Consider the following 18,473-nt stretch of genomic DNA (forward strand, 5'->3'; position numbering starts at 1 on the left):
TCCCATCTCTGGGGCCAGACCTGAGAACCTGATGTTGGGGAAGCCATTTGTGTCCCAGGAAATTATGCCAGTGCTGAGCCTGTCACCTCTGCACCAGCTACTTGTGAAGCCCTCCAGGAGACAGATGGGAAGCAGAAAGGGAAGCCATAGGAGAGGGCTGAATGCTGAATGAGCTTCTAGAGGAAATGGACCTGCTATACTCTTTGTCGCATCTAGGAGTAGAGTAGCCTGCTAGAGCCAGAAACCTGTCAGTTTCTCCAGTGCCTCCTTTCTTTCCTCTGTGCAATGGCCCTATTCCTTATATGCTCTTGGCAGATACTGAGCCCTATCTATGTGGCCTTGGTAGCATTTCTTGACTATTTTCTCCTTCCTTCCTCCTACTATCCCTAAGTTTATCTCTTTATCCCAATAACGAGACTGCCATAGTCATGCCTTGATCAGCCTCGAGCCTCCAATCTACCTACCTTCTTGCTACCAGTCTGGCTTTCCAAAGGGACTATGGGGGTGGCAATTAAAACTAAGGGCCATTTCAACAGTTTGGAGGAGATGTACTACAGTAGAAGCTTCCTAAAATATATACACATATGAAAGATGAAAGAGCGCTAAATAAAATCGCCAAATCATGAGGAGACACAGATCCTCGAGAGCATTTAAAACCCCCCCCCCCCCCCCCCGCCTTGACATTTCCAATGCACTCCCTCTTTACCTCCCAGATAAAGCCCAGGCACCTCGGTGAAACCAGCAAGTCATGCGCTGCCCCCTAGCCCTTCTGAATCCTATCCCCTTCTTGAACTGCCAAACCCCAGGCACACGGTCTTTACGGTTCCTCCAGTACCTCCCACTTCTGTTCAATACCCACCCACCCTGACCCTGCCCCTCTTGTTGCTAGGTAAATGTGAAAAGAATTGTGGAAACCACACTCAGGCTTTTCCATTGAGAGGCTCTGTCTGGTAGAGCTCCATTCCTCTTCATGCCTTCATTCCTTCTTCAGAGGTCGTCGCATGTGTGGATCTCTGGAAGAGCCACTTACCTGCCCGTTTTCTAGTCCATCTGTGACAGTGACAGAAACCATACCTATGACCCATATAAACCTAACACTCAGCACCCAGCCCAGCACTTGGACAAAGCCGGAAAGGAATTTAAATGGATGAATGAATAGTTGGGTAGACAGATGGACAGAGGGACAGAGGGACAGATGGACAGATGGATGCTGGCTCCTTCCCTAGACAGGTGAGATAGTTAATGCTAATTGTCTATTTGACTGGTCTTAGAGAAACCCATGAAACGGTAGAGCACAGCTCATACATCTACATGGATGTCTCCAGGTCATAAAGGCTCTGACTTCATCAGTGGTTTAATCCCTTGGTGGATTCCACTAATTTAAAAAAAAAAAACTATTGAATCCACTGATCAATTCAAACTTTGAATAGATTATTGGAACTGTTGGAACTGTGAAATAGAGAACCAGCTGGAGGATATTACTGTGGATGTGACTTTGACCCCTGCCCTGTTTTTTCCTCTCCCTGCTACAATGTGAGCTACCTGCTCCACAATGGTATTTGCCATGACGTCCTGCCTTAGCCCAGAAACAGTAGAGCCAGTCAACCATGGACCAAAACCTCTGAAACTGTAAACGAAGTAATTCTCTGCTCCTTTAAACTGTTTTTCTCAACCATCTGTCGCAGTAACAAAAAAGTAACTAAGGCATTGGCTACTTGGATGAGACCGTGGGTGGGAAGGATAGATATCTGAACGAGTAAGCGGATGAAGGACCAGATGAGTGTGTTGACATTGCCTAAGTAACCTGATGAGGAATAAAACCAGGTTCCTTCTTGCCTGCCCCCCCCCCCCCAGCTAGCTAGTTCAGCACCATGCATCAGGTCTTCTTAGGATCTTCAGGACCTCAAAGGTGGCCGAAAACTGCTAAGAGCTCTCATATGCACAAGAAACAAGAGTTCACAGAAGAAGATCCAGATGAAGGTCCACCAGCATCCCAGAGAGGAAGACTCTTAACATCACTGCAGGCATCAATCCAGGTGTCAAGTCTCCGCTTACTTCTAAGTCAGACAGATAGGAAGGAACTCCATATAAACACTGCTTCTCTCCTTCTAGGGATGTCTTCCTGCCAGTAAGTCAGAATCAGCAAGGTCATTAGCCTTATGCAAAACTATGTGTTCAGTTCATATACTCTTCAGATAAAAGTCTATAAGCATAGGTATAGATTTCAAAAAATGCAGGTGGTTCTAGGAATTTGAACAAAACTCATCCAGGAAAGGTGCTGGCCTACCTATTATGTAAGCGTTGCATCACCGCATACTTATTAACACTACAGAATCTAAACCAAAGTGGAGTTATATAGCTTAAATTTGCATGCAGTACAGCAACGTTGACCTTGGTCACGAGTGTGGGTGGCTCTGTGAATGCCAGATGAATTTTCTCCACCTGCTTCCCTATTGGTTTTCTTAACCTGTGTTGTTAATTTGTAAAGGTGTTCTAATGTACTAATGGCAAATGCTTTTGCTGTCTCATCAGAAATATTGCTCCACTCACCCCAGGATTAGAAATGGATGAACGAAACCAGGAAGAACTCAATTTGAGCTTCTACATGGTGTGCTCTTGCATATTCAGGAGTCAGTAAGGCATGCCACACATCCTTGAGGAGCCTGTAATCTAGTTAGGCTAATTAGGCCTCAAACACATGCCTGGGGAATTAATCAAGCCTTTAGGAAGATAGTGGACTTGAATCTGAACTTGAGAACTGACCCAGACTTGAGGGTCACAGTTTCCAAGACGGTAAAAGAAGCAGGCAAAGGTGCTAGGATGGAAACGCTCCCAGGGGTCTGAAGATGCAGAATCTGAATTCCTGTGAGTTCAGCAGGAGTGGGATAGAAACCCATGAGCTGAGCCGTGGATGGCAGATCAGCCAGTTACCCAGCCGGTCTTCCCATGCTGCCTCTCTCTCCTGGTGAGAGCCAAGCAGAGCCTTTGTCTCTGAGCTCTTCTCACGTCTATGCGTATTTCACTTTCTTATGCTGGCTGTTGTTTGAATTGATTAGCCTTTTCTGTATGGGAGCCATCTGCTGTTTGTCAAGCACCTTATCTCTCAAGAATGCTGATGTCGATAAAATATTATGGTACTTGGAGTCTGCTAAGGAGTTTGATGCTGTGCATCTCATGGATCCAAATCAGATCTTGGTTGAAAGCCCTTTTGTGTTGTTACCCTTCTCTCTTGGCCAACGGCATCCAGTGTGAACTGGGATGGGCATTACCTTGTGTGCCCAGCATACTTAACACCATTTCCTTTCTTCTGGCTACAGGACAGGGCATTTGATCCTGGCATTGCCACCACAGCTCTATTCTCCATACCCAGGTAGTGATTAAGAATGGACTCACAGCTCAAGAAGGCCTATGCATAAGAGAAGTTATCTTTCAAATGCAAACACTGAGGGTACATATATGGAGAAGCTGTGCTCATCTGTTGGAACATAGATGAAGCCAAGCAGAGGCAAGCAAGGACGAGAGAGACAGTATCCTAGCCCAGTGTGCTGATCCTTCAGCTCCTATCTCTCGGTCAACGGATTTAGTAGGGGTTCAGTTTGCTCCAGCTGCAGGTGTCTTCGCGTATTTGTTTTCCTTAAACTAACTTTAGCTGAGTTCTTGTCACCCACCCTAAAGAAGGCTTTCTGAATACAAGCATCATAACCAACTTAGTCTCTCAAGCAAAGTGGGAATGTGATGTCATCGCCATAGCTTTTATTTTTTTAAGCTCCACTGTCTAATCAGTTACCTGGTTCTCTTGATTCACCCTGGGAGGTCTCCTTAGTTCCATCCATCTTCCCTCTGAAGCAGTCTCTCCAGAGGCTTGGCTCTGCGAGGTCACCAAAATGCTACTTTTTTAGTTGGCTTCTCTGCGGCTGTGATTAAACATTTTTACTAAATGCAACTTGTGGAGGAAAAGGTTTATTTAGATTCCACTTTCATTACAGTCCATCGCTGAGGGAAGTCCGAGCAGGAATTCAAGCAGGAACCAAAGCAGAACAGTGCTTACTGGCTCACTCCAGCCTGCTCACTGGCTCGTGCTCAGCTTGCTATCCTACACAGCCCAGGCCTACCTGCCCAGGGATGGTGTCACCCACAGTGGCCTGGGCACTCCCACATCAATCATCAGTCAAGGTAATCTCTCATAGAGATGACCACAGCCCAGTCTGATCTGGCCAATTTTTCGACTGATGTTCACTTTATATCAGTGGCTCTAAGTTGCATCAGACGGACAAAAAAAAAACTAACGACCGTAGCTTCATGATGGTCTTTCTAAAATCTGGCTTTTCATTAAAAAATTTAGAAGATGGTCATTGCCTACAAGACAGTAATTTCAAACTTCCAAATATAAGGTACAATCTGGTCTCTATCTGGCCCAATTCTTTGGTTCCAGCTCCTGATAAACCCCATTTTCTAGCTCTTCCATGCATCCTCCTCTTTGCACAGGTTCTTCTCCTTGGCTAGATGGCTTTTCATACCTGGGCCACCTGAGGCTCCTCCTCTTTTCCAAGATGAAGCTCACTTTGCATTTCTTTGGCAGAACAGCCATAGTTATACCCTTGACAGGAACATGGTCTCCCTTTGGGAATTCATGGCACGTTACTGTTTGAGTAAGCTTGGGGACAGCCTACAGCAGAGCAGTGAGCAGGACAGATTTCCCCTTTGGCATTCTGGTCCATTGCCAGCTAGGGGAACTTGAATATGCCACCCAAAGCCTATGAGACTCACTTAAAAAAAAAAAGATTTTATTTATTATGTATACTATACAGTGTGCTGCCAGAAGAGGGCACCAGATCTCATTGTAGATGGTTGCGAGCCACCATGTGGTTGCTGGAAATTGAACTCAGGAAGAACACTCAGCGTCCTTAACCTCTGAGCCATCATTCCAGCCCCGAGACCCACTTTCTGCAATGGCAAATAAGGGAAAGAAATAAGGCTAGCTACAAAAAAAAAATGCAAAAATTAGGAACCGTTCTTAAATACACTCTATATATTCAATAAATGACATCTCCAATTGCTTTGTTTATAATTTCATGATAGATAGATAGATGATAGATAGATAGGTAGGTAGGTAGATAGATAGATAGATAGATAGATAGATAGATAGATAGATAGATATAGACAAGAGGACAGATATACAGATGAATGTGATCTGTCTAACCTCTTCTTTATCTTCTTACCCTAGCCTTCAGTTATCCCAGCCAAGAACTAGAAGACCTTCACTGTAAGCTCTCTGACAGAAAGACCTGAGTACTGTATTTCATTGTGCCCCATCTCTATGGAAACTAGCCCTGCTTGGCGCACACAAAGCCTGCAGTGTTGATTTAATGGATCTTTTTATCTGTCTTTGACCACTGTTTTGCTGTGCAAGGCCGATGAAGGTGCCTTCCGCATGGTGGAAACTAAGGACAAAGCCATTTGTTGTTAGCTAATAGGAAATAATCCAGATGTGTGACATCTTTGAATCAAGCAGCCTCGTGGAGGATATGAATACCAGTTACTTGGTACAATAAATGCAGTGGGCTGTCTATCTAAAGTCCTTCTCCCCATTCTTCTTTGCTAGCTACACTATGAATCTGACCAACTCCAACTCTCAGAGAAGATAACCCTACTTTTAATATATAAGTATGTCCCCAAATGGCTGCGTTAGTCCTGATAGTATCATTTCCATGATGGAATTTGGCGGGTGGGCATACAACCCAGTAACCACCAGTTGGAATGGTATGCCATAGTAGAACTTGTGGGAAAGGCCTTTGTGCTTTTTTAGAAGAAGCATAAGGAAAAACCTCCCCTTTCTTATACATCAGCTTAGTCTATTCGCTGAACACATCTTGAACAGCAGCCCTGTGTCCCACAGTGATGAGGCGGTCACCGGAGCAACAGGAGAGACAGAACCACACAAAGATGCCAGTCTTTTCTGGCTCTAACAAGCCATGTAGTTAGCCAAGCTTGGCACATGCCTATCTCTGAACTTTTCTTAATTTACTGCCTAAGTTGGTCAAGTCAAAGTTTTATTTCAAAATAAATTCATCTAACCTTTTAATAAATTAATCTCATTCCCTATTGATCTCGGTCCAGCATTAACTGCACAAGCACTACCCTTATGAGCTCTCTTTAAATGCACAGATCATTTTTACCCCCTTTTACTCGGGGGGGGGGGTGATATTTCTTTAGTTTCCAACACTCTATTTACCTTCCATGAGGGTTATACCTGAACATGAGATGTACTATGTACTTCTGAGATACTATATATCTAAGGTAAGTACTACGTATCATCTTAGAAGTACCCCACAGTTATAAAGAACATTTTTGATAGCCATCCTGAAGCTCCTCTTCTGAACACCGCTGCAACTTTGTGAACATTTTGAATGACAGTTATAATCACTAATCTTGCTGTCTGTAATCATGAAAGTTCCTTGAAAGTCTAGATTCTTGGGTGTCCCTCAATCCTAGCATAAGTGTCTATATTGGAGTATGAAAAATGCTGAATAAATCAGCAGATGGGCAGAAACATGGATAATGAATGCAGTCTCTGGTACTGTCACAGACCTATCAGAGATGCCAGACTATGAACCATAGGACAGCACAGAATGACGTCACATTGTGTCATGTGCAGATGCCCTAATACTTAAAGAAATGCACTTAGCACAAGTTTAAGGTACATGATAGCAAACTAACCAAAATAAACAAAATATACACGATCTGACAGGAAACCGCAAGCCTGTGTATAGTCATTTCAAGCCACCCAGACCTTTTTAACAGAGTAAGCGTATTTTAAAGAATTCACCATAAGGAAATAACTAACTTCCCAAAGCAATTTATATGATGATTCTTCCAGCAACAATACTCAGACTAGAAGCAGCAGTAGCAATATATACTCTATGGGATGGCACAGATGAGCAGATAATGACATTTTAAGTTGAAAAAAAAACAATGTCCACACATAAAGACATATATAAAAGAGCAACTGCAGACTGATTTAAACCACATAAAATTTTACATAGACATCTATGCCTACATATTGCAATCGCTAGTACACAGAATATTGGCTTTGTGGGAGCCTAGGCAGTTTGGATGCTCACCTTACTAGACCTGGATGGAGGTGGGTGGTCCTTGGACTTCCCAAAGGGCAGAGAACCCTGATTGCTCTTTGGGCTGACAAGGGAGGGGGACTTGATTGGGGGAGGGGGGAAAGGGGAGGCGGCGGTGGGGAAGAGACAGAAATCTTTAATAAATAAATAAATAAATAAATAAGAAAAAAAAAGAAATTGTTTCATGATCGTTGGATGCCTGTGTCTTCATGTAGTCTACATTCTAACCTCTGGCACTTGTGTCCTACCCAGCTGTCTGCAGCACCTGTATCTCCAGCTCTCTGAGTCCTAGCAACGTGATGTTGTTCACAAGCTGAAGCTGTCTGAGCTTGCGGGGAAGAGATCACAAGTTTTCTTTAGGGGCTAAATTGGGGCATGCGCACAGCAAGCAGTGACGTATATTGCAGTCCTTACCAGGTGGTGGTAAATTGTGTCTTACTGGAACTGAGTTTTTGAACAGCACTAGCCATTTAGAGAGCTGATTAGTAGGTGTGGGCGGCTAGGCTACTTTCCCCAAGAGGAAACTGTAGCTGGAGATTTGTCACCATGTCTGTAATAACCCGCTCTATTCTGCATCATGTCTCCATTCTTCAGTCAACATAGGGTTAGGGATGCCTCTCGGTGATAATGACCCCACCTGGGATTCAAATTCATCCTCCACCATGTGTGTGTGCAATATGTGTGATATGCTTGTGTGTGTGTTGTGTTGCGTGGACTTGCTAGTGTAGGTGTGTCCATGCATGCATTTGAGTACATGTGCATAGGTATGGAGGCCAGAGATAGACAGCAGGTGTCTTTTCATTATTGCATTTCACCTTTATCCTTCGAGATAGGGTTTTACTGAACCTGGAGATAATTGCCTCAGATAGGCTGCCTAGCTTCAAGCCTGTCTCTGACCACCCTCCCACCAGCCTCAACTCCCACATGTCCAACTCCACGCAGGCTCAACTCCTGCAGTACTAAGGCACAAGCACACTACTGGGCCTGGAGACACTTGTTCTGGGCATCTGAACTTGAATCCTCATGGTCACGTGGCAAACCCTTTACCACCTGAGCCGTCTCAGCAGCCCCATTTTCTAACATGGTAACTTTGGGGAAGTCACTGTAATAACTCCATGTTTTAAATATCCAACTCTCAGTCAGAAACAGAAATCATGGAATGGATGGGGGATCTGCTAGACCAACTATGACATCAGAATTTATCAGTTGCCCCCCCCAAGATCCCATGACCAGGAGACCATGAATGGAGTGCTGGATCCTCAAGAATTAGATCAGAATCAATGAAAGTCTAAAAGATTTTGATCGAAGTATAAAGACACCCATCTGTGAAAATCCATAGTGAATGCTTTACTTTATATGCTAAGCTAAAATTAATTTTTAAAAGAACAAACAAAAAATAAAAGTAGAAGGTATTACTGCCGACTTTCACAAAAATATCTTTATTCTTATCAGGCTCTGTATTGTATATATCACAAATCACAGAGTAAAGTTTGTAATGTGTTTTGCATACATACTCACAATATAATTCTGGGGTCCTTTCCGGTATCTGGCCCCTTTCTCTAATGGACTCTGCGGTGATCACTCCAGGTTAGGAACTACATGAAGAGCAAAGTTGATTATCCTTAGTGAATCTAAGACGTCTGTTCACTGGGTTTTGTGTGTGTGTGTGTGTGTGTGTGTGTGCATGTGCACATGCATGTGTGTGTTTGGGTTGTATAGACCGAAACATTCTTAGAAGACTAGCAATACGTTTTCAAGCAAAGCCTTCGTGGCCATATAGTCTTTTCTAGGATCTCTGTGGCTCTGATTGTTCTGACTACCATGCTAACCTGCTGCCTGTTATGAGACCATGTGGTACTGGGTACTCTTAGGTGCTTCCAATGGCCTCTCTCTGCTTTCTGTTTGCTGACAGAAGCGCAGCTGGTTGCAATTTAGTGAAGTGTCTAATGGTCCTGACGCCCCCAGATTGCCTTGCAGCAGGCTGCGGGAATGTGCTTACATTCTGATAAATCAGACAGGTCAGTGTGAAAACTGGATTCAGGAGTGAGTGGAGAGCAGGCCAAGTGCCATAGAGCTGACATCTGGCGAGCACAGTGGTGGAGGCTGCCAACTCTGTAATAAGGAGAGCACAGCACAGCTGGCCGCCAGTCCTGAGTGCTACTAAGCCCCCGACTGGAGCTGCCCCACAGCTCCAAGCTTGGCTGTCTGGATAGCTCCCATCCAAAGGCATTTTGGGGTGGGGGTTCCTCTTATCCTTTTATATACTCCTCTTTGCTTAAGCCAGCCAGCAAGGATTCTAGTGCAATTAAGAGCATTAAATAATACATGTGCCACTTTGCCCCGGGAGATTTGTAAAGTGTCACTTCTTGGGCTCGTCCTCTAGTGATCCCGGTAGCCCTCAAGGAACGTAGGGATCCTATTTCAGCTACTGATATCCCAGCTAAAAGAGGGTGAGCTACTCCTGGGAAGTCCGCATTAACTTTTTTATCTACCAGTTTGTGAAGTCTTTCACACTGTATAAAGCTGTCTCTACCCTTTCAGTTCTTACGAGCCTTTGTGAATTAAGCTCTCAGTAAGTCATCTAAGAAGGTGTTTAGAAATTCTAGATACTCAAGACAGCTTGTTGAATAACATCTCTGGAAACTGAACCATACCCATTAATTGATCCCGTTCTAAAATTACATTCTCCCAGAACAGAAAGCTGCTCCCCCTCACTGGTGGGATGGAGTTCAGGTGTCTTACTCCTCGGCTAATCTTCTCTGGAAACACCCTCAGAGATACACCCAAAGGGACGTTTCTACAGTGTCCTAGGTGATGTTTGTTATTGGTTTGGTTTGGTTTTGAGACGTCTCATGTAAGCCCAGGCTAGCATCATCTCGTTATGGTGAAGAATCTATCTGCCTTTGACCTCCTCTGCTTTCTGAGTTCTGGGTACACAGCCGTGTGCTATCACGGTCAGATTTCTCTTCATGGTCCAGATCCAAATGAGCTGACAAGGTTTGTCACCTTAGTCATGAAATAAAATTAAACGTGTCTCCAATGGTCCCCCATCTTGGATTATAAAGTTTTCTCCCAGAAGTTCTAAGACAATGGTTCTCAACCTGACTAACGCTGCGACCCTTTAATACAGTTCTTCATGTTGTGGTGACCCCCAACCATAAAATTATGTTTGTTGCTGCTTTATAACTGTAATTTTGCTACAGTTATAGATCATAATGTAGATATTCTATTTTTCTGATGGTCTTAGGCGACCCCTGTGTAAGGGTCTCTTGACCCCCTCATAGGGGTCGCGACCCACAGGTTGAGAACCACTGCTCTAAGGACTCATTAATACCTTTCTAAAACTCAAGCAAATAAAGGTGTGGGCACCAAATGCCACTTCAACCATAGAAACTCCACAGGTCTAGGCTTAGGGAAGAGAGCTTTTTTGAAGTCCACATGGAAGACTTTGACTTTCTAATTTGGATGAGTGAGTTTGACTCTGCCTTCTCTCTCTCTCTCTCTCTCTCAGAGAGAGAGACTCTCTCTCTCTCTCTCTCTCTTTCTCTCTCTCTCTCTCTCTGTTCTTGCCTGGCTATATTTTGCCCTGCCATAAGCCAAAGCAGCTTTATTCATTAACCAATAAAAGCAACACATATACAAAAGGATATCCCACATCCCTGTAGTAAAGGAATAGGTCTTGGTGAGAACATATGGTAGAGAGATCCCTCAACCCAGTTCTTCATAGGAAACTGAGTCAAACAAGTTCCCAAGCTAGTAAATAAGGAGTTAAAACCTAAGCCCAGATCTGTGTTATCCAGGCTCTACACATTTAGATTCAATAAAGTTACAATTAATGGCTCATAGATATTTCTGTGGTTAACCTAGACTGGGAACGTCTGTAAGAGCTGTGGTGATGGGTGCCAAAAGGTCTAGTAGAACAGAAAATGCTTCTTTGGAAAAGTTTTGTGTGTATAAATGGGAGGGAAGGACTTCCCTGACATGCTCATAGCACAAGGAAAGAACGCAGCAGCTCTTAAGTGGCCGTGGGGTTCTTCCACAAATAGCACTTACCACATTTTCAAATATAACAAATCTGATACCATTTGGGTGAGAAACTCCAGGATGCACTTGGACAGCACAGGGGACCAGAACATTCTTTAGGGGGGGGCTTACCTTGTGTTTTACATACAGAAATCATTTTCTATCTGCTCCTCCTAAGCCATGGGCATGAACCATACACACCCCCAAACATGGAGTCTCTTTTCCTTTCAACCCCAACATTTCTGTACAATGAAGGAGCCTCTTGGGCATCCTCGGGTCCTACCTAGAGGCTCTGCTGTTTCTGAGGAAGTCCCAGCTATCTTTGGTCAATCTTGTGTACCCCAGACTGTCTCCAGACACCTCATAGAAGCCCAGGTCTCATGCTCAGACAAAGGGCCCATCAGATCAAACTGGAGAGACACCACTGTGCTTGATTTCTAGGTGTGACGTCTTCCAGAGGAGTGCTGCCTGCCTTTCTTTTCCCTGGGAGGGGGGAAGCCATTCATTCTTCACAAGGACCTGCAGCTAACTGCTCCCCAGGAGGAACCAGTTTAGCAGGTCCACAAATACAGCTTAGCAACCACTACCTGAAGAACCATGAGGTTCCCACGGCTCTTATTCTCATGGAGTGAACTGAAACCTGAATGTGAATGAAGGGCTGAGTAAAGGTCACTGCTCTGTGTTACAACACAGGGCCAGGGCTGGAGAGATGGCTTGGTGTTTCCAGAGGTCTCAGGTTCGATTCCCAGCACCCACAAGGCAGCTTACAACGGTCTATTGTTCCAGTCCCGGGGAACCTAGCACCTACTTTTGGCTTCCAAGGGTACTGCACACTCATGGTGCACAGACATGCTTGCAGGCAAACATTCACACACATAAAAAAAAAAAAAATAAGGAAAATCTCCAAAGAAAAACATCAACAAAGGCAACATCAACCTGAAGTCTTTGGAGGGAGGGGGGGGAAGGGGCTGGGGAGTCGCATTCATCGGAGTTGTTGCACTCTGCCTGCGTCTTCTCCCAGGATGTACAGCATCATGGGAAGACTGAGCAAGGACACCGCCATCACACATGCGCCAGCTCTTGCTCATCTGGCTCCAATCTGCCACAGACACAGCTCTGCCTTCTTAAGTGGATACAACCGTATTACAAGCTTCTGTGGTGATGTGGGGCTGCAGCGAAGCTCCATTTTCCGTTCTTAAATATTCATAAGGAGCTTTGCAACATTAATATCTTAGATGGCTTACAAGAACACTTAAATACTGGGTCCTCAGCCCCTCCCCAAAAGTCCCAGCCTGTTCTCATTTGTGTAATGCATTGAGCCATTTTAATAATTGTCCAGGGATTTATCTGGTGGTTGGTGCTGCCCCGTCGCATAGGGTGTAATTACGACCCGGGCTTCTCTTACCACTCACTAATCCTGCTTGTTTCACTCGCTCTGAAGCCAAGAGTGGAAAGGGTAAGTGTGGGCAGGACTAATGCACAGGAATTAAGTTATGGGCCCCAGCCATCTCCGTGGCCTTTCCCTCTCCGTCCAAGCCCAGTTGCGGCACAGTGGGGAATGAGCGGCCGTCTCTGTGTCTGGAGGATGTTTTTAATTAAAGAGTGTGTTTCATCAAAAGGAGCAGATTCAACAATGGGAATCCAGGGCAGTCAATGACGATCCAAACAATAAACTTCTGGCACACACTGCTTGGAGATGAGCGGCTGAGAGACGTGTCTTATCCGAAGGTGGTCTGAAACTATCAGCGTGGTTTTGCGTAAAAGCGAAATGCAATGGAAGATGCCAGTTGCGGCCGAGGGAGGGGGAGACGCTGGGCATCTCAGAACACATGGAAATGTTCTGAGAGGGTCGAAACACCAGGACTTTAGGAATGGCGAAATTAAACTACTAAAAAGCCAGAGACTCAAAGGGAACCCAAATGCGGGGGCAGAATGTGAACGTAAGTGGCGTTGTTGGAGGAGATGGGACGTCTCCCATCACTGGCACCATCTGATCACCTCCCACTTCATGCCCCATCGAATTTTATGTTCCAGACAAGCAGAAAGAGAGGGACCTGTGACAAACACAGCACACAGTTCTATGTCAACACTTGAAAAATCCACGTCTGCAAGCTGAACCGGACCCACAAATCCTAACTCAAAATACCATCAGTAGGAAGATAAAGCAATCACACACAAAGGAGGTAGGAGAGCCCTTGCAAGGGACCATGAAAACACTGCACACAGCATATTCTGAGGACATGTGCTCTAGGGATAAGGTCACTGGTACCGGCTGCCATCCTTTCAAGGCAGCGGTCCTCTGGAGCTGACAGAATTGTGAGCTGGCAGGGACCAAAGCTAAACCTCACCTTTCCCATCTCTCATTCCCATGCATTACTTCTCTATGCAGCTTAATCTGACTGAGCCGGACTGGAACTGAGCTGACCTAAAGCGGTGGAGGTGGTGACGGGGCGATGTAGCAGCCGTCTTTGATGCCCAGAGAGAAAGTGTTCCTTCCAAGCTTCCAGTGTCTCCCCAAAGCACTTGTCAGTGGAGGCTTCTCAGGAAAAGTCAGATGAGAACTAGGGACTGGACAAGGATGGGTTGCTATAAGAATCATCTCAAAACAGAAACAGGACAGGCGTAACACACGCATGCACACACATACACACACACACACACACACACACACACAGTGGAACATTGTGCTCTGCAATGCCCAGCTTATCAAGACTAGAAGATACAGCTGGAGAAAAGTGAGGCCGGATGTCATCGGTAGGGTCCTCTATCTAGTCCTCGGGTCTCTCTTGTGACACAGCTTAAACCTGAAAGCAGACTCCTTGGCAGACTAAGAAGATGGCTAACACCAAGACCAACTTAACAGTTAATGACAGCGGCCATCTCCACTTAATTCACCTGGGACACAGAGACCGGCTGCTGTGACAGACCCTCGCAAGCCCCTTGATGCTGCAGCACCGAGACCATGATGTTTTCATCAGAACACAACTGATAGCATATGGAACAGTTACATACATTTCCATAAACATCACCAAAGCCCCAAACATCACACGGCGTGAACATGAGAGAGGGGAGGCGGGGGGTAGGGTGAGAGAGTGGGGAGCAATGAAGCAGCTCCCCCAACTTTGGAGCATTAAAGCTAAATCTGAGTAAGCGTGAGCAGTGCCTCCTCCACTGAGCACCTGAGCGCTAATTACACGCCTGGTTAATTCAGTAATGTACAGGCGTTGTGGAGCTGGGCCCAGATCTCTCCTTCCTCCACTTCAGGAGACTAATGACGGGGAGACGGAGGTTGTTACAAACCTAGTTGTGAGTTGTTCTTTGTACCAACTGTGACAACAACCAAAGAAGCAATGAACCCCTTGAATCTGCTGTTCCCGTCCACACCTAGAGGCAGATTGCCATTTAGCATGAAGCACCTCTGTCTGGTCATATTGGAAGGTGGGGCATGGTGACTGGACTAGAGTGAGCTACAAGAGCAATACTGTTGGTGTTGTGGGGGCTTTCTTGTGTGTCTTGTATACACTGCATAGGTCTGTAACGCAGGAATTGAACGTGACACTGTAGGGTCAAGAGTTACCCCCAGAGGAAGACTGACACTCTGAGACTTCCTGGCCTCAGAGACAGAGCAGCAACTAAGAAAACAGAGCAGAGGGAGACTCAGAAAGGAGGTCTTGCCTCATAGCTTGAGAGATGGGGACCAGGAAACAGGAGTCTTCTGACATCCAGGGATCCAAGTGGCCTTCATATTTAACAGGGCCCCCATCAGCACAGAGAGGGAGAGGTAGCCTTCCTTTTGTGCCCCCTAAGGACTGTTCTTCAGGTTCTTCCCTCCCCGCTCTGCCCTGGAGTTTCAGCCTGTGTTCATTCTACTCTCTCAGGTCCTGGGAAGCTGCTTAGCTTCCTTCCCCTTCTCTGGGCTGCTCCCTTATCCTGTCCTTCCTGACCAAACCTTAGTCCCTTTCAGCTTCCCAAAGGGGTGTCAAAGCCCCCTGGAAATAGTCTTCTATTCTCAGCTAAGGAGACATCACTAATTTGGGGAGCCTTGCTTGTTGGCAGGAACTAGCTATCCCTACAGCAGTGAGGTCATGCTCCTCCCTGAAGCCTCCCCGTCCCTGTCAGCCCAGGTAGTTCACAGTGCTGTCCCAACCCACTTCCACTTCCCAGAAAAGGGGAAGTTCTCCTTTCAAACCATATTAATGGGGTTCCACCACAGCCGACCATCAACAACACAGAGCTCCCACCAACCCCTTGGCCTGTCACTCCAAAGACTGTGTCCATTACGTCATAGCGTTCCAGGGCCAGGCTTTTACACTGCCCACAGGAGAACTCCATCTGCACCCACCCGGCTGCCACATTGGCCATAGATCGTGTCTGTGCGCCTTGGAGTTCATTATCCCCTAATGCTGCCTTCCTTCTTAGATCATTAGAAAGAAACTTGACCTGACCTGTGAACTCTAAAATTGATTGTTGCCTTGAAATGGTCAACGGCCCATTTTCTAATCGATAAGTAGAATAATTTTATACATATTTAAATTATATATTAACTTTAATGCTTGTTAAATTTATCTACCACTCTCCTCCTGTGTTTCTTTTACATTTGCCTGAACTCAGGCGAGTGTATTTACCCATTGGGTGGGAGGAGAAGGGGGAGGGGTGGATGTAAGAGGAGGAAAGGGGGGTCCTCAGGGCTGAGCCAGAGGGAGCAGAGAACTAGAATTTAACATGCACATATCTGCACGTGTGTGAGAGAGCGCACATGTGTGTGCGAGGAGGTAAAACTACGAGTGTATCTGAGATGCATATGAATGCTTACGTGTGCAGAAGCATGTGGAGTGTGAAGGTGTGAAGGAACAATCCACGCGTGAGAGTGTGTGTGTATGTGATGATGTGTATGTTTTATCTCCCACAATTTTCTCTTAAGAGTTATCAGAGGCTGGGTGGTGGTGGCGCACACCTTTAATTCCAGCACTCAGTGGGGAGAGGCAGGCTGATCTCTATGAGTTCAAGGCCAGCCTGGTCTACAAGAGCTAGTTTCAGGTCAAGCTCCAAAGCAACAGAGAAACCTTGTTTTGGGAAAAAAAAAAAAAAAAAAAAGAGTTATCAGTGCAGGGATTTGGCCTAGGATGGCCAGATTCAAACCATAAAAGTTGTCCCTTGTGTGGGTTAAAATTTGTAGTACAGAAAAGGGCCCCAAAGTGCTAACTGCCTGAAAAGAAAGCTGAGCTGCTAATGGTCTCTAAAACAGAGGTTCTTAACCTACTGTTCATAAACTCTGAAACCTCTACAGATCAATGAATCACTTGAAATTGAAGACAGTGTGTTGTGTGTGTGCGCGCGCGTGCGTGTGTGTGTCTGTCTGTCTGTGTGTCCGTCATTGAAGAGGCCTCTTGACTTCTTAGATTCATTACATTTTTCATGACTTTGGAAGACTGAGTTGCTGCAGAGAGATGGTAAGTCAGGCCAAGAGTGGCTTTCCTGCCATCCCTTTAACCTTCACCAAGAATCTAGAAAGTTCTAACACAGTGGGTGAAGGAGATGGCCTTCCCACTGTAAGCAACCTTATAACCTTATTTAATCCTCAGAAATCCTGCTGAGCTTGGTCTCCAGCTTGCTGACTGCTCTCACACTCCAGCACCCGATAACAAACACACGTGCACAGGGACACAGAGACATGGGTGCATACACATGCCCCGTCGGTTCTGCTTCTTTGGAGAACCTTGATATACGCACACCAGCTAATAGCTCCTGGCTAGTGGTTCCCCCCATTTACTCATGCTAGGACGGTGTCCTAGCCAGGGTTGTTCCTGAGCGCATCTCAGCATCAGGACAGACAGCAGAGAGTTCTTGGCCACAGAAGAGTAAAGAGAAGTAGAGGGACCAGCCAAAAAAACCAGTGACCTGGTTTCCAAAACAGAGAGGGGATTCAGTCCCATGAGTTGGAGGAGTTCTGGCTATCAGGCCTGGTAAAAACTTATAAGACAGGGAGAAGAAAGGAAGTGGGGGAGGAGCCCCTTGTCCTGCACCGCCTTCTCTAACAATACCACTCCTTCCCCAGAACCACTGCCCCCAGCACTGTGTGCTGTTGCTGCTGCCTCAGAAAAAAAGGTCAGTGTTGGCTTCTACCTGGAGTAAAGAGGGGCCAGGAATAGTAGAGTGGGTGTCTGTTGATCAGATGCCTGAAGGGGTAGCCTCTGTGGTTATCTATGAACCAAGAAAAGGGGTGGAGCAAGCGGCAGGAATTATGGGAGAGCAGAGCTCTGGACCCAATTATGCCACTGAGTAGCCTTGGGGCCTTGGGCAAGCTGCTCGGCATTCCTGGCCCTCAGTTTGTCCTCTTCAAAATGAGGGAGAGAGAGAGAGCAGTAGCAAACTGTGAAGGCTCGTTAGGAGGGGTACATGAGTGTGTGAAGGAGTACGTGCAAAGCGGTCAGGCCAGGGTCTGGTGCACAGCAAGTACTAAGTGTGTGCTCACAGCTGCTAGTGTCAGCATAGGTCACAGCTGGAAGCTGAAGGCAGTTTTGGTGCTGGTAGTTAGCTGGTTCCTTCCCACACCTTGGTCTCAGTTTCTTTATCTATGAAATGGGGGTGTCAGTGTGGGCGTGTTGACAATTCTTTTTTTTTGTAATATAATTTTTTATTGAAAAAAAATTTCCACCTCCTCCCCGCCTCCCATTTCCCTCCCCGTCTCCCTTTTCCCTCCCCCTCCTCCCACTCCTCTCCCCCTCCCTCTCCAGTCTGAAGGGCAGTCAGGGTTCCCTGCCCTGTGGAAAGTCCAAAGTCCTCCCCCCTCCATCCTGGTCTAGGAAGGTGAACATCCAAACTGGCTAGGCTCCCACAAAGCCAGAACATAAAGTAGGATCAAACCCCAGTGCCATTGACCTTGGCTTCTCAGCAGCCCTCATTGTCTGCCATATTCAGAGAGTCCGGTTTTATCCCATGCTTTTTCAGTCACAGTCCAGCTGGCCTTGGTGAGCTCCCAAGGGGTGTCTCCGTGGGTGGGTGCACCCCTTGTGGTCCTGACTTCTTTGCTCATATTCTCCCTCCTTCTGCTCCTCCTTGGGACATTGGGAGCTCAGTCCGGTGCTCCAGTGTGGGTCTCTGTCTCTATCTCCATCCATCTCCAGATGAAGGTTCTATGGTGATATGCAAGATATTCATCAGAATGGCTATAAGATAGGGTCATTTCAGGTTCCCTGTCCTCAGCTGCCCCAGGAACTAACTGGGGACATTGCCCTGGGCACCTGGGAGCCCCTCTAGCTCCAAGTCTCTTGCCAACCCTAAGATGGCTCCCTTAATTAAGATATGTGCTTCCCTGCTCCC

The 18,473-nt window shown here is 46.2% G+C and overlaps 1 pseudogene; it reads right to left on the reverse strand.

The window, feature by feature from the left end:
* Nucleotides 1-15,515, reverse strand: part of LOC126507347 (Y-box-binding protein 1-like) — a 56,886-nt pseudogene extending 41,371 nt beyond the window's left edge.
* Between the last annotated feature and the right edge of the window lie 2,958 nt (nt 15,516-18,473).

Source organism: Alexandromys fortis, unplaced genomic scaffold, assembly GCF_014885135.2.
Source record: "Alexandromys fortis isolate MF-2015 unplaced genomic scaffold, M_Fortis_MF-2015_v1.1 scaffold_71, whole genome shotgun sequence".
Classification (NCBI taxonomy): domain Eukaryota; kingdom Metazoa; phylum Chordata; class Mammalia; order Rodentia; family Cricetidae; genus Alexandromys; species Alexandromys fortis.